The 15,465-nt window shown below is 43.3% G+C and overlaps 1 protein-coding gene across 2 annotated transcripts in view; it reads right to left on the bottom strand.

The window, feature by feature from the left end:
- The window catches only part of ST6GAL2 (ST6 beta-galactoside alpha-2,6-sialyltransferase 2), a 56,627-nt gene extending 41,633 nt beyond the window's left edge, over positions 1-14,994 (bottom strand). For both annotated transcript variants that reach the window (XM_053589891.1, XM_053589890.1), the window contains exon 1: positions 14,974-14,994. The gene's annotated coding sequence lies outside the window, so the exon portion shown is untranslated. The remainder of the gene's footprint in view (positions 1-14,973) is intronic.
- Positions 14,995-15,465: the final 471 nt, after the last annotated feature.

Below are 15,465 nucleotides of genomic sequence, written 5' to 3' on the forward strand. Positions count from 1 at the left end.
TACAGCTAACTTCTTATTTTCTTCAAGAGTGGAGAGAAGTTAATTCTAGGCCTTGCCACTTTAATGATGCCCCTCCTAAGCCCTGCAGTCCACAAGCTTTATTGCCAGTTTTCTTGAATGGAGAGTATTTTTTGCAACACCCTTTGATTGATAGATCTACCACAACTGCCAGCTGGCCAGGTTTTCTGTAGATCTGAGGAACAGGTTCTTTTTGTGTTTGGAAGAGTTGTCTGGACTGATCTGAAGTCTAAGTATTTATTTTAATGTTGAAATAATAAAGAAGATTTAGTGTGGGAGCTATAGTGCAACACTCATGTATCTTAATAGCCTTCAGGAGTCATTTTCTCTCAGAATCATTTTTCTAAAATTAGCCCTTGTCACATATCTGAGAAAACAGTCTGCAAGAAAGAGGAAGATGCCTCCCTGGCTGGAATTCTTTCATCTCTTAACTCATTTATTGGCTCCTTTTACTAAAGAGCTTTTTTCTTTTCTTTTCTCATTTTTTGAAAAGGTGAGAAAGTCTCCAGACTGCTAAATGCAGAATACTATGGATCCACTCCCCAGTCTGTCCTCACTGGAGTCCAAGCCCCTTCTTCAGCTAATGTCTAGAACAGTGATTTTCAACTGGTGTGCCGTGAGAGAAACTTAGGTGTGCCCAGAAAATTTTTGAAGATCATTAATTAAATTATTTTCAAAGGAAGTTCAAAGCACTGCAAGTATATACTTTTTTTCACACTTGTTTTTTTTGATCAACATAATTTAAGTGTGCCGTGGAAGTTTAAATGTAGGTTCAAGTGTGCCATGAAATAAAAAAGGTTGAAAAACACTGGTCTAGAACAGAATGAAAAAGGTCAGCCAGAGCAGCCCCTTTCTGCGCAGTGTATTCCAGGTGGGATGGCCAAGGTGTTGGTCCTGAAGGACAGTCCCCCTGCAGGCAGTGCCTTCAGCTTGTGACCGCGGCTGTCTGACTCCAAAAAGGGCCAGAAGAGGGCACTGGGAGGGCTGGCAGACCCAAATGACATCCTTGGCCAAGACCTAAGTTTAAGACACTGCCAGGGTTTCTGGTTAATGTGAAATTTGGATGTTTGAGCAATCCACAGTGAGGAAGCCTGTGAGCTCCTTGAACGTGGGACCACATTTCTTTTAGTCTTGTGTTCACACCCACCCAAGTGGGTGGCCCATGGAAGGTTCCCAGCAAATATTTCTGAAGTAAAAGAGATGAGTGCCTGGTATCAGTAAAGGAAGTGAGGGGTAAGTACGGCCCAGGGAGTGTTCACTCCGGAGGGAGGGTGTGCCTCTCCCTGTGCTGCACTACCTGCTAGGAGTGTCTCTGCTGGCAGGTGGCAGTGGAGTTAGGTTTGTGTTACCAGCAGCAGTTGTGGCCACGGGCAGGGAGCTGGTGGGTGCACCAGCAGGCAGCAGCACTGTGAGAGGCTACCATCAGCCAAATGCCTACCACTTGCCAGGCGCTGTGCTGAGCACTCCTCATCTCCTTTCAGTTCCTCATCTCAGTTTACTCTTGACAATGAAATCCTTAATAAACATTATTATTCTCCAAAGAATATGGAAAATTCTCAGAGAACTAGAAGTCGATCCATTTGATCCCACAATTCCATTACTAGGTATTTACCCAGAACAACAAAAATCATTTTACCACAGGCCATTTGCACTAGAATGTTTATTGCAATCACAAAGACATGGAAGCAACCCAAGTGCCCATCAACCCATGAATGGATTAACAAACTATGGTATGTGTATACCATGGACTACTATTCAGCCATAAAAAGATGGAGACTTTACATCTTTTGTGTTTACCTGGATGGAGGTGAAACACATTCCTCTTAGTAAAGTATCACAAGAATGGAAAAATAAGTTTCCAAGTATCCAGTGTACTCAGTACTAATATGAAACTAAACTGTACACTGTTTTAAATTGCACATGAACTTTATGGCCACCCTGTATAAACAACTACATGTCCACACAAAAGAAAAACACAAGTATAGTCTGGTGAGGGGAAGGGGAGGAGGGAGGGCAATTGGTGGGATCTTACCTAATGTGTACAATGTGAGGGTGGTCAGCACACCTCCTGGGTGAAGGGCTCAACTACAACTTGAACTTTACCTTAGAAATGAAAACAATGTAACCTAACATTTGAATTCTCCTATCAATCTGAAATAAAATAATTATTATTTTCATTAGACATAGAAGAAACTGAAGGTCCAAGTGGTCCTGTGTTTGGTTTATTGTCCCCCAAACCCTTGTCTTTTTTCACTAGATTATGAAGCCAGAAAAAATCATTCATGCTACTCAAGTACCAGCCATACAGTTTTAATAAGATTTTTTCTTTCTTCTCTCTGGCACAAAATACTATGCCTAATTTCAGTTCCACTCTCTAAATTTACTGGCCATGTATCCCCCTAATCTTTGTCTCTTTTTGGTAGAGTCACTGATTTCCCCTGTTGGGTTAGAATTCACCCCAACACATGCATGGTCTTGAGACACCCACCCAGCAGATTTTGCCTCCTTAGAACCGTCATGGCCGCCGATTCCCTAACATTTTCAGAGAGGCCACAGGCGTCCAGGCGCAGGATTGCAGGAGTTTGCTCTCTAAACAGGAAGAAAAAACCTGCCTGCTCTGTGGCTCAGTCCTAGCGCTACTGAATGTGTGAGGAGCAACATGGAATACAGTATTCCCGAGGGCTTCAAAGAGGAGGGGGTCTGAGCTGCACGCTGCAGGACACAGTGGTATAGTGGTGAACTGGTGATTTCTAGCCCCTGGGATGGCCAAACTCGGCTGGACAAGGGTGAGATAAGAGTGAGGTACTCTTACAAGACCATGACCTATCTCTTGGGGTTAGATAATTCCAACAGCACAGGGATTTTGCTTGAGAGGCAGGGCATATGGGAAATAGTTTAAAAGGCAAAGATTCACATATGTGAGCCACTCTGGGTAGCTTCCAGCTGGGGCAGGAGGAGGTGGAAGTGGTTCCAGACATCCACCATTGGCTGTGCAGAGACAACACAAGCTGCCTGCTAGTTAGGGGTCTGCCGGCTTCCTGAAATAGCATTCGTCAGCTTTGGAAACGGTGGCTCATTTGCAAATATTTACACTTGATCCCAATAATGTGCCAAGGCTTGTGACTGGAGCTGTGAATCAACTTGCTGCATACCTGCCACTGAGAGCGGAAAGGTTCATGTGCATTCCTAAATGTAAGTGGGCTTTGGGGTAAAGTGTAGGGGGATGGCAGGGAGCTCTTACACGAAGGCTTCTGTACCAGCAGAGGCCTCCATGTTAACAGCAAAAGCAAGTAGGTTTTATTCCATTATAGCCCAGAGAGGTCCAAGGCATCATGGCATGTGATGGCGACAGGGTGTGGTGAGCGTGGGCCACCATCTCTGAATGTTGGTGTTCTGAAGCGAGATAGATGATAGTCTATTATCATTATCCTGTTACGGTAGACCAGAAAGACTAGTGCTCAGGCAGCCTGTTCCTAGCTGTGTAGTTTTCTTATTTATTTATTTTTTCTCATCTAATATATGTTATTCTGTAACATATATTAGAATATTTTGTTTTCTTTTTGAGACAGAGTCTCACTCTATTACCCAGGCTAGAGTGCTGTGGTGTCAAACTCTTGGGCTCAAGTGATCCTCTTGCCTCAGCCTGCCAAATAGCTGGGACTACAGATGCCTGCCACCATTCCTGGCTAATTTTTCTATTTTAGTAGAGACAGGGTCTCACTCTGGCTCAGGCTGATCCTAAACTCCCGAGCTTAAGTAGCCCTCCTACCTCAGCCTCCCAGAGTGCTAGGATTACAGACATGAGCCACTGAGCCCACCTAGCTGTGCAATTTTAAATAAGCCTCAAGTTTCAATGAGTCTCGGTTTCATGAAATATGAATCATAACAAAGCCTAGATCACAGTTCTATGAGATGAATGGATAAGATGACATGTTTAGCACTGTGCCTGGCCCAAAGTGAGAATGCAATAAATATTATTTTTAGTCCAAGTTTTAAATTCTATAAAAATGGAAAAACTGTCATTGTGAGCATGGATTTCACTGTACTGGCCCCATGTGCACACACTTGACAGTTTAGTAGGCACCTCACTCTTTAAATGGTCCTAAACTGACATGTGGTGCCTTGGTTCAGATAAACACTAGTGTCTGAGTCAAGCTAATAAACACTAAGTAAGCTCTGCAGAAAGACACTTCTCTCATGCTTCAGTCCTCTAAGTAAACCTGTCATGAACCAGATGCCTGACAAGTACCTTGTAATGGGGTCACTGTGTTAATCAGCTAATGATAATTTATGCGGCTATAATCCAACAGTTATTTTATTAAGCCTAATGTAAGGTTGGTGTATATCACGTGATGCCTTGCCCTTGGAGAACTTAGTTCTTGGGAAGTTAAGATTTACATTCTTGAGTAACAAAAAGGGTAGGATAGATTCAATTCTACAATCTCTCAACAGACCGGACAATGAAACCTCTCACAGGAACTCAGAGAAGAAAGGGTGTTGAGGAGTGTCCTTTCAGAAGATTTCAAAGGCCCCATTTGCATTTGTTTCTCTCATTGGAAAGAGAGTGTTATGTGGCAAAAGCTCATCTTAAAAAAAAAAAGGAGAAGAAAAAAATAAAATAAATGTCTTATGTCCATGTGTAAATTCCAAGTGTTACAGCTGAGGGAGAAGGAGAAATAGAGCGGACAAAAGCAAACATGTGGAAGTGGGCCATTTATGTAAAATGTATAAACTCTGTCTAGTAGCTGCCTCTGAGGAGGGAGGACAAAGGTTTGGATGGGTGGGAGGGGGGAGCCTTGCGTTGTTACCAAAATAGTTCCCAACTCATAAAGAAAAAAATCGATGTGAAATATCGCAAAATACTAATACTAAACCTGGGTGTGTAGACTCCCTTAATAGATTTAGTTTCTCTATTATACCAAACATCTAAAGTATTTAGCTATTTTCAATAACACAAATTGGAAAAATAAAGGTGTAATAAAAGTTGCAAAAAGTTATGAAAATAAGAAAGAGAAATCATTGTGTTGATATACACACACATTCTCTATTTCTAAATCCCAGTAGGGAAAAATTCCTGCTAATCTAGTAACACAAAACATAAATCTACCATTTTACACTGGACTCTAGTTTTACCAGTTAGAGCTTTCACCTGCTAACATTATCAGGCAAGAGAACGGCTGAACACTCTTAAGAGTTCTGAAAGCTTTGAAGAGCACCAAATTCACTGTGGGAGACAGACTCTGGCTCCAACTCTGACTATCCACCTGAAGTTGCTGACAACTTTCTTTACTTCTGTGAACCTCAGCTTCATCTTCTGTAAAATGAAGATAATCCCAACCTCCTGGCCTTGTTACAGAATAACATATATTAGATGAGAAAATGAAAATGAAGTATCTGTTGTCATTCCCATAAATAATAGGTATTTTAAATATTGGCTCTGTTGGGTGCCTGCAGGCTGTGCTAAGCACTTCCATGTACCTTCCTGACTCCTGACTCCCTGGGTCGAGGCAGCCTCCCCTACTCTCCACTCTGTAACCCTTCCCTAGAAAAGGAGTCCCCAGGCTAAAGGAGAGGCACTGATCACATTGTGATTCTCTGGAGGCCCAAACTGTCCCTCAGGGGATTTGTCTAAGGTCTTGCCTTGGTGTCCAAGAGAAAAGGGAGGATGGGCAATATAACATGGTCCTCGCACGCAGGCCACAAGCTTTGATGGCTCTGTCTTAAAAAACGTGACATTTTAATCTCCAGCTGCCTGATACGCAGAGCCCCAGCTGCGGTGCTGAGAAGTGACTCTCCCAGCAATCGTACGCCCCACCGGGAAACCCCAGTCAAGCCCACCCCCTGGATGAGAAGCACGAGCACAGGAAGGGGCCTTTCAAAGGCACCGCTTGTTAGCACTGGGGGCAGCCAGGCAGTGAGGACAGTGATGACACTGGCTCTCCTTATCCCCTAATGTTGTTGAAAATAACCAAGGAAAAAGTGTATTAGCAAGATCATTTGTCAATGTTTAGATTTAATAATTTTGTCACAGGCATCTTGGTTAATTTCTTGTTTCATAAAATAAGTTTAAACGAAAAGATGATCCCGGGGTACACAAAAAAATCACCTTGGCAGATGGAGAGGTGTCAGTGAAAATCAGGGACAGGTGAACATCCCTCTGGGCAAGTAAACAGGGTAGTTATTTTCTTGGTAAGGCTAATTTAGAGGCTTCCATAGAGTAGCATTAGCACTACTGAAGTTTGGGCTTAAGGATGGAACTTTTAAGACCATAGTAAAAGGAAATGCCAAGTTGTTAATGACTTAACACCTTGCTCCTTACAATGGGGGATACTGTATCCCTAGAAGTCATGGGATTAAGCCAGCCAGGTCTTCCTGAAGTGGTGATTTTCACAGAAGACTTGCCATGAGAGAAACACATTAATTTGTATATTAAAACACATACACACATATTTTGGAGTCAAATGTGAAATCAACTGGAATGTTTCATGTAACACATGAGCCCTGAAAGAAATGTTTCAGTGTGGGGCTGTGAGTTCTGCCCCTGAGCCTCTGGAGTTCAGGGCTCCCCTCTGAGCCCAGGGAAGCCCTGTGGGAAGTGTGAGCAGTCTGACCTGAGGCAGCTGCTGGGTCAGACTCAGGAACTAGGACTCACAGCAGACTCAGAATAACCTGGACAGGCAGGTGTTTTCTCTCCACTATGCTGGTGCAGCCTTTATTTGTCAAAGCCAGTAAAAACGAGCCAGATTATGAAGTAATTAATTCCTGAGGTTTCTGGGAGGGCTAGCTGGTTCCCAGAAGGTCTTTTAATTTTCAACAAACTACAGTCCCACCAGCCCCTGAGTGACTATCCTATGTGAATAGCCACACAAACTTTATTTTACATGTGTGCATGTGAGCACAGAACTGAGGGTCCATGACACACCCACCCATTGCTTTATCCCTTCTACAGATACTGGAGCGGCTACTCTGTACCGGATTCTAGGTAGACAATGTGTAAAACAAATGTAACTTCTCCTCCCATGGAGCTGACAGCGATGTGGGAAAGACAGAAGTATACAAAGCTTGCAGGATACTGTGCAGTCTTAATTGATATTTTTTCCCCATTTCCTCTTACCCCATGACAGTCCTCCATTCACAGACATGTGAAAGCTGTGTTTCAAAGGGTGGAGAGGAAGGTTGACATTGGGGAAGAGTATTTGCCTAATCAGTTTTCTTTTGCGCAAGGGGAGATACAAATTATCTCTGGGCTGATGGAAAATGAGAGTTTGAGTTGAGGCAATGAGTTAGATACCAGTAAGGGTCAGTATCTCCCACACCTGCCAACCCCAAACCCACTGCGGTTACTGCCAAGAGGAAGAGGATAAGAGCCCTGTGTATATCTGGGAGCTGAATGAAGAAGGGATTGTGTCCCACTCTGCACCTTGAATCTCGGATGTGATGATGTTGCAAGAATTCCCCATCCCACTGTGATGACCATATGAGCTAGTCTTCTATGTCTAGAATGGTGCGGTAGAACAGCCGTATTCAGCCCCAGGTAGGGAGAACCTGTAGACCTAAAGGGATTTGCAGGCATAGGAGTGGGGGTTGTGGCAGCAGAGGACAGCACATACTATAACACACCATAGGGTAGGAGGCTAACCAGGTGGGAAGCCCGTCAGCAGTAAGAAGATGTCCACTAAAGATTAGACAACCCCTGATGTCATAAGGCTATCTAAGCCCCCCCCCCCCGGCATTAGAGGGGAAACAAAGACCCCAAATCACCTATGTTTACAATGTCAACTTTATTTAATCAACTAAAAGGATTGGCTGAATTGGCAATTAAATTTCCCAATACTGAGTGAAATGACATCTCTAAACATAGGTGAAGTTGAATTTAGATAAAGTTGAATTTCTTAAAAACTTATGTAGGTAGATGGAAAATACACACCTGCTACCTACTTGCACTGTGTCCTCTAAACACAGATGTCTCCAGGCTTGTTTACATCTGTACCCTTTGTTTCTCCCCTGACCTATGATTGGTATAACCACCTGCCTTTGTGGTATCTCTGCAAATGTTTTTCAGGAATTTCACACCTTAAGGAAACAAACAAAACATCTGCTATTCTCTCTTCATCCCTTAGTCTTCCCCACCCAGTAAAGAGCATGGTGGCCACTCACCCGGCTGCTCAGGTCTAAAACTTTGCTGTTGTTCTTGACTCCTTTTTCCACTTGCACCCATATCCAGTCCTGGCCTCCAGCACACCTGGCAGCGCTAAGCCCCAAACACCTGCTCTGACAACCCCTGCCTTCCCCACTGCCCTAGCCGCCTCTTACTGCGCTGGCACTGGGGTGAGAACTTGGACCTGGTTCCTTGCTGCTCACAGCAGTTAAGTGACGTGCCCGTAGTTCAGCGGTTAGGGCGAAGGCCACATACACCAGGGCTGGTGGGCTTTAACCCAGCCCAGGCCTGCTAAACAACGACAACAACAAAAAAAATAGCTGGGCATTGTGGCTGGTGCCTATAGTCCCAGCTCCTTGGGAGGCTGAGGCAAGAGAATTGCTTGAGCCCAAGAGTTTGAGGTTGCTGTGAGCTATGATGCCACGGCCTTGAGGCTAAGAGTTTGAGGCTGCTGTGAGCTGTGATGCCAGGGCACTCTACCTGGGGCAACATAATGAGACTGTGTCTCAAAAAAAAAAAAGACACTCCTGGAAGGAAATCTAATCCTGCAATTCCCGGTTCTCAGCCCACCACTGCTGACTCTAGGATTTTTGCACATGCCCTTCCCTCTGCCGGGGAAAATCCTCCTCTAGAAACCCACTTGGCCTCTCCTGGCTTTGTTGAAGTCTCAGCTCAAACGCCACCTCTCCAGAAAGGGTTTTCTCCAGCACTTTCTCATCCCATCCTCTCTACCCCTCTTGGCTGGCTTTCATTTTGATTTCTGGTACCTAAATCACCACAAGGCATGCCTGGGAAGGTCTTTGCGAGGCAGAAAAATTTAAGCTGGGTACAAATGGATGATGAGGAGTCAGGTACTTGGAAGTAGAGGGGGTGTTTTACTGGAAGAAATGAGAGCCGCAAAGGGCAAGGCAGCTGTGAACTGCATCTCGCATAGCAACCTGGGTGCAGGCAGGATGCACAGAGGATCCTCTTCAGATGTGGCAGGACACGGTCTACAAATAATCTACAAATACACTGTGATGCGGAAGGGCTGGTTTATACAGAATAGACTAACAACCTTCGAAAATATAATTTTACAAAACACACGTACGCATATTACAAATACACTTAATTATGACTATTAAGAGTCTATCATATGCGCTGACAATGTGCAAGATCAGCGGTTCTCAACCTGTGGGTCACGATCCCTTTAGGGGTCTCCCGCATATCAGATATTTACATTACGATTCATACCAGTAGCAAAATCACAGTTATGAAGTAGTAACGAAAATAATTTTATGGTTGGGGGGTCATCACAACATGAGGAACAGTATTCAAGGGTCACGGCATTAGGAAGGTTGAGAACCACTGTGCTAGACGGAGGGGACTAAAAACACAGTACAACCCAGTCTTTATCTTCCCTGATCTTATCATTTAGCAAAAATTACTGGTAACGTTGTCTTCATGGTACCTAAATCAGCCAAGAATATTGCATTCCTAAATGAAATAGATGTTTATTTATTCTTATTTCATGCTCTTATGTAAATATACAAACAGTATTACAATAAGGATATCTGCGTCTAATTTCCATGCTGAGTAAATGGCAGCTTCGTAGCAGAAAAGAAAGCACTTCTGCAACATTTATTCACTCAACAAACATCTCTTATAAGCTACACAGTCAGACATAAAATTATTAGTGATCATTCTGGATACGACATGCAGCTTAAATGAAATGCTAATATCCCTGCACCAAAGTCATAAAGTGTGCCGATCTCTATGCTGCCTCTCACTCCAGCGTGCATTTGCTCATTTTATTTCTGCTCTTGGCAAGATTTAAATAAAAGCTTTTTTTCCTTTGCTCTACAAATGTTTGCAGCAGCTATATTACACTGACTTAACACAGCATTAACTACAGTACAAATATATACTCCCTAGATTACTTTTGGAGAAAGGAAAATGTTTATGATCTCCATCACAGAAACACTGAATTCATCACTCTAAAATTTATTTAAAATGTCAGACAGGTTTGATAAAAATCTATATCTGGAATTCATTTCGGAACAGTGTAGGGTTATTACTTTGATTGCAAAGGAAAAAAAGATAGACCCTAAAAAAATGTTCTGGCTCTCAAGGCACGTAAAGTTCAAGTTCAGCCATGTATGGCTACTGCAGGTTTACACTGGATTCTGTGCTTTTAAAAAAAGCATTTCTGGCTTGGTTGCCCATTTCATTTAAGTAAAAAATTTAGTCCCAATTCTGCAATGAAACGAAATATCACTTCTAAGTGAAAACAACTGAGAAGCATGAGCTGAGAGGAATATAATTTTTATTATGCTTCATTTTATGACGCAGGCACTAAACTGAGGCAGGGCTTAGAAGAAACATTTCTAGACAAAGAAAGGATAGAGCAGCCAAGAAAAGTGACGAAATGCTTGCGAAATACAAATCATTGAACTGTTCTAACTCCAATTAACTTGATAAAATTATTCTATGTCTCCTAACCCCAAATAAATGAATACAGTAACAGAATCATGAGTTCATTCCTTACAATATAATTTTTGCTTTTCTCTTAGAAAGTCCAAGAACGTGGTATCAGTGGCCGTATTTTCTCCCTCCATTCTGGAGACCCAGAAGCTTACCATCCCACGAGTCAAAGCTGGGACAGACCTCACAAGAACTCTAACTTTCCCGTTTTAAAAATGAGGAGCCCATCGGTAGAGCGCTGAAGCAAGGTACCTGTGGTTACAAAGCTAGCTGGAGACAGACACAAAATGAGAATACAGACTGTGAAGCTCACGCTCACTCTCTTGTTCTCCCTGTCTTGTTTTCTGTCACTAAGTGATGGAAAGGGACTGAAATACTTACAACCCACAGAAATCTAGCCTATTCACAATATGCTTCTTGTCATTTAACGATACGGAATTGATTGGATCAGGGATTTTACTGCTTGAATATTTTATACTTCTGTAGCTGAACAGAATGTTGAGAAATTGAGAACAGGGGAACTTGAGAATAAAATTAGTGCACTGTCAAGTTTGCAGCATCATTCCAATGGGGTTCGAAATATTTTGGGGTGCCCAAGTGGCCCCGTGGCTAATCTCACAGTTTCTAAGGCTGGTTCCAGAGCCATGAGGTGGCCTTTTCACAACCCGTGGGCAGTAGCCACTGTGGGGCAGTGTGCACCCAAGGAAAACACACTGGCAAAACCTGACAAGTCTGGATCTGCCATCTGCTGAAGGCAGGACCTGGAGCCACTTCATTAAGTGCCATCTCAGGTCTCTCAACTGGGAAAGAAGAAGAGTAATTTACTGTTCTGAACACCTCACTGGGTAATGGTGGGGATCAACAGAGACTGGGTATAAAAGAGATACGGAGGTAGGAAGAGATATTATTATCATTATCGTGCAGGTCCCTTTCTCTCTTTAGGGAAGATACTAGAGAAGCTACAGAACAATAATATTTCTCAAAGTGTGGTGCACAGTACTGCCTCAGAGTCCCTACGGATGTGTGTTTAAAGTGCAACCTCCTGGGGTTACCCCAGACTTACTGAACCCATTATCTGAGGGGTGTGTCCCCTGAGCCTGCCTTGTCACACCTGCCCCTTGGATCCCAAGCCCCTGGAATGGCTGTGGTCTGGTGCCAGAGAAGGCAAAACAGGCAACTATATTCCACATGTGCCTCTCTTTGGGGATGGTCTGGCATTCTGAGCAGAGTTTCGCACAGAAACAATGTTAAGAACTGACTGGCATCACCAAACTACCCACAGATGCCTGTGCAACCAAATCGCATAATTCCCGTGACCTCTGCCAGAACCAGCCTCTCTCCCCACAGCACCGTAAACCCTGGAGACCACAAGCAAGGCCAGACACATGCCTACGGGCCTTTCCAAGGGCTGTTTTCTTAAGCTTCCCTCATGGCCCTTGGTCTTCTGCGCTCCTGGGGCAGTTCATACGGAATTAATTACTTCTCCCTGGGCAGCCCGGTTAAATGACCAGCGGCTGGCACATTTTACTCTCAACATCAGTTGTACAAACAAATGAAAGAAAGAAGGAATATAGCACTAATTATACTTGGGAAAACCAAAACCATAGCATTTAACAGTATTCCCTTTGCAAAACGTATTCAAATTTCCATTCAAAAAATCAAAAATAACAACCATTTGAGTCACAAATACATGGACTCAAATATATTTCCAACGTAAGTTTTTTCATTTATTAGACGTATCAACTTGAGCAAGCTATTAAACCACAGATCAGTTTCTTCAACTGCAAGGTTGAGGCCGTATCACAGAGGTTTTAACTGGGCTCTATACCAAAGACAATTATGTATTGCCAGGCACAGATGCTCAAAAAAATGTTTACTTCTTTCTCTCCTTTGGCCTTTCAACGCTCCCTAATGGCTTCTGTAATGGTCTGCAATAACCACAGCTTGTAACGAATCTGCCAAACCTGACCTCTACACTAAACTTGATTCCTACTCAGTAGTACACTGATAAATGTTTGACAATTGTCTCTCAGGTAGAGGGAGTGGAGAGAGAGCCCTGATTGCTTGCGTTTGCTTATTCTGTGGTATAAATATTTCCACCACGGCCAATTGCAAACTATTGGCAGGATAGAACTCAACAGAATTGAGAAAACAACTGTTTTTCCACCGTACAAATACACTGAAATTTCCAGGGTACAAATACACTGAAAGCACCGTGTTTCCACCGTATAAATACACTGACAGTAAATAACCTCAAGAACGTAGATAATACTTCAGTGAAGCAAAATAATTAGAAAGTGATGAGGTGCTGAGGATTTGCTACCTTTGTTTTCCACACTATTTAATGATTGGTGGGCAAAATGCCTGAAAACTTCCAAAACAGCTGCAGCACACCACTGCACCCCACCTCATCAGGAAAACCCTGAACTTACTGGAGTCTTAATTCCAGGCACTTCCGCCATCCTACAGAGTTTTATGTATGCAGGACCTTGAAACTGATTCAGAAAGTGAGGCCTTGGAGTTTCTACGGGGTGAAACATAGTTACAAAACAGTGCCCGTCTGGATAGTACTGACATTGTACACCTGCCTTAGTTCTTCCAGGCAAAAGCCCTGTCCAGAGAGAAGCAAAGCTGTACAGTGCCTAACACACACACCTGCACCCAGACAACAGGAATGGCGACAGAAAACTTCCTGTGCCTCTTCTCTCCATCACATCCTTACGACTCACATTTCTTTCTCCCTTAACTTTTACTTTGGGTCATCATTACAGGACTATGCCATGATATGACATCTTTTTGGATCCATGTCAGACATGTGACACTCTCCCTTTAGACACAAGGAAACAGAGGCGCAGAGGAGGAAAGCAAGTGGCCCACAGCTGAACAGATGAGAGCCCAGAATCCAGGCCTTAGATTTTTATGTAACAGCATTGCTTTTCAAAGCCTTTGAGGCACTATATTTTTTATTTGCTTATTCATTTCTACAGATACTGAGTCATTTCAAAAAACACAATAAAGAATGTTTGTGACTTTGTTTGTGACTTGTCTGCAGCCTGCTCAGTGCTGGAAGTGACATTTAATGGGTATGACTTACATTTGCATTGTCACAATAGAGCCATCATGTTTGAAGACCTGTTCAGTAGTAGAAGTGGTAGGAATTACTTTTATTAAAGGCTTCTTATGTACCAAGCATGATACTGCATAAATGATAAACATGGTATTATTTAAACAGAACCACCTATGAATTAGGCAATATTATGGCTTCAATTTCATGAGGAGGAAACTGGGCTGTGCCTGTGGCTCAGTGAGTAGGATGCCGGCCCCATAGACCCAGGATGGAGGGTTGGAACCTGGCCACGGCCTAACAGCAATTAAAAAAAAGAAGAAGAAGCAGCCTGCGATCATGATGAGGAAACTGAGGCTTCTTGAGGTTAAGGGCCCATTAGAGGTCAATAGGGTGACTTCGTAGGCATGTGACCCAGGCAGTCACATAAGACCCCACCCTTCAGAAGGGCCACACTTGTTTGAATGCTCTCCTATCACTGGCCCGAAAGTCTCATTAATTCTTTGACTTTGTGTTCTGTAAGTGAAGTCCAAGGTGGGGGGGAGAAAGTGACAGTGAAGCAATGTGTCACACAGTGTCCATCCTTCCTTGCCGCCCACTTATAGCATTGATAATGTCCCAGAAGTGAAAGGTTCTAGTGTGGCCAAGATGCACGGGAGTTTAGCAGGACTCAAAGGAGTACGAGGTGAACTTGGTACTTCTATGACAAGCATGGGACCCAGCAGACTTACGAGGTCATATTCTCTGTTAGAATCAGAACTGGCTTCAAAAGCAAAAAAGAAAGGTAATACATTCTAAGAAACAACTTCGGTCGACAACCCCATCGTGCCCCTTCTAATGTCCCTGTATGAGCCCATCACTGTGCTCAACATGATGACACGGAGAGCGCTGCCTTACTCATCAGTAAGCTGAGGGAAGACTGTGTTGGCAGAACTGCTGGTATCAGGAAGAGAAATACAAACAGAGGAGTTAGCTTTCAGCAGTGTTTCCAATGCTCTGCTCAGAAAGAAATGCACAAGCATGTGCGGGCTGCTAAACATAAATTGTGTAATTTCAGTGATTATATAAATGACTTAACCACTCTTATATTTGCATAGAAAACTGGCATTGCACAAGTTAAAGACAAACAGAAAAATTCATGCTAATAATTAAAATTTTAATTTTTCATTACATACCAAGTTAAAAATACCACGAAAATTCAAGAGAGGTAAGAAAAGGGAAAGAAGAAAGGGATGAGAAAGGAAGGAGGTAGAACATTTTCTTTTAGTACCTTTAAGGGCTCTTTCTTCCTGCTTTTTGAACAAAGGGCCCCAGCATTTTAGTTCGGCACAGGGACGGTCCCACAGCCAGCCCTGGTTGTCGCACCACCTGGAAGGGCAGCCAGTGTCTGAACCTACATTGACTCCAAAGCTCCTTTCTTTGACACCTCCCATTTAAAGCCACAGACTCTTCAGGTTCAGAAATGTTTGCCATAATTCCACTGTTGGCAGCCTGGACATGTGACGGTCACCTGCTGTTTCTCTTCCCCTTGCTCTGGTTAGTTTCCCCCCCTTTCTCTGAATCATTACACTGTACTTTCTCCATTCACCGAACAAGTATTCACTCTGTGCCAGGAACATTTCACTCGGCCACCCCACAGTGCAACAGCAAAGCTTACAATTACAGAGATAAAAAGGGCTAAGTCATTTCTAAGAACATTAACAAAAACAAAAGGATGACGAATTTGAGGTAACTTCGAAGTCTTTCTGCTTTTTTCCTTAAT

The sequence above is a fragment of the Nycticebus coucang genome, chromosome 4, assembly GCF_027406575.1.
Source record: "Nycticebus coucang isolate mNycCou1 chromosome 4, mNycCou1.pri, whole genome shotgun sequence".
Lineage (NCBI taxonomy): Eukaryota > Metazoa > Chordata > Mammalia > Primates > Lorisidae > Nycticebus > Nycticebus coucang.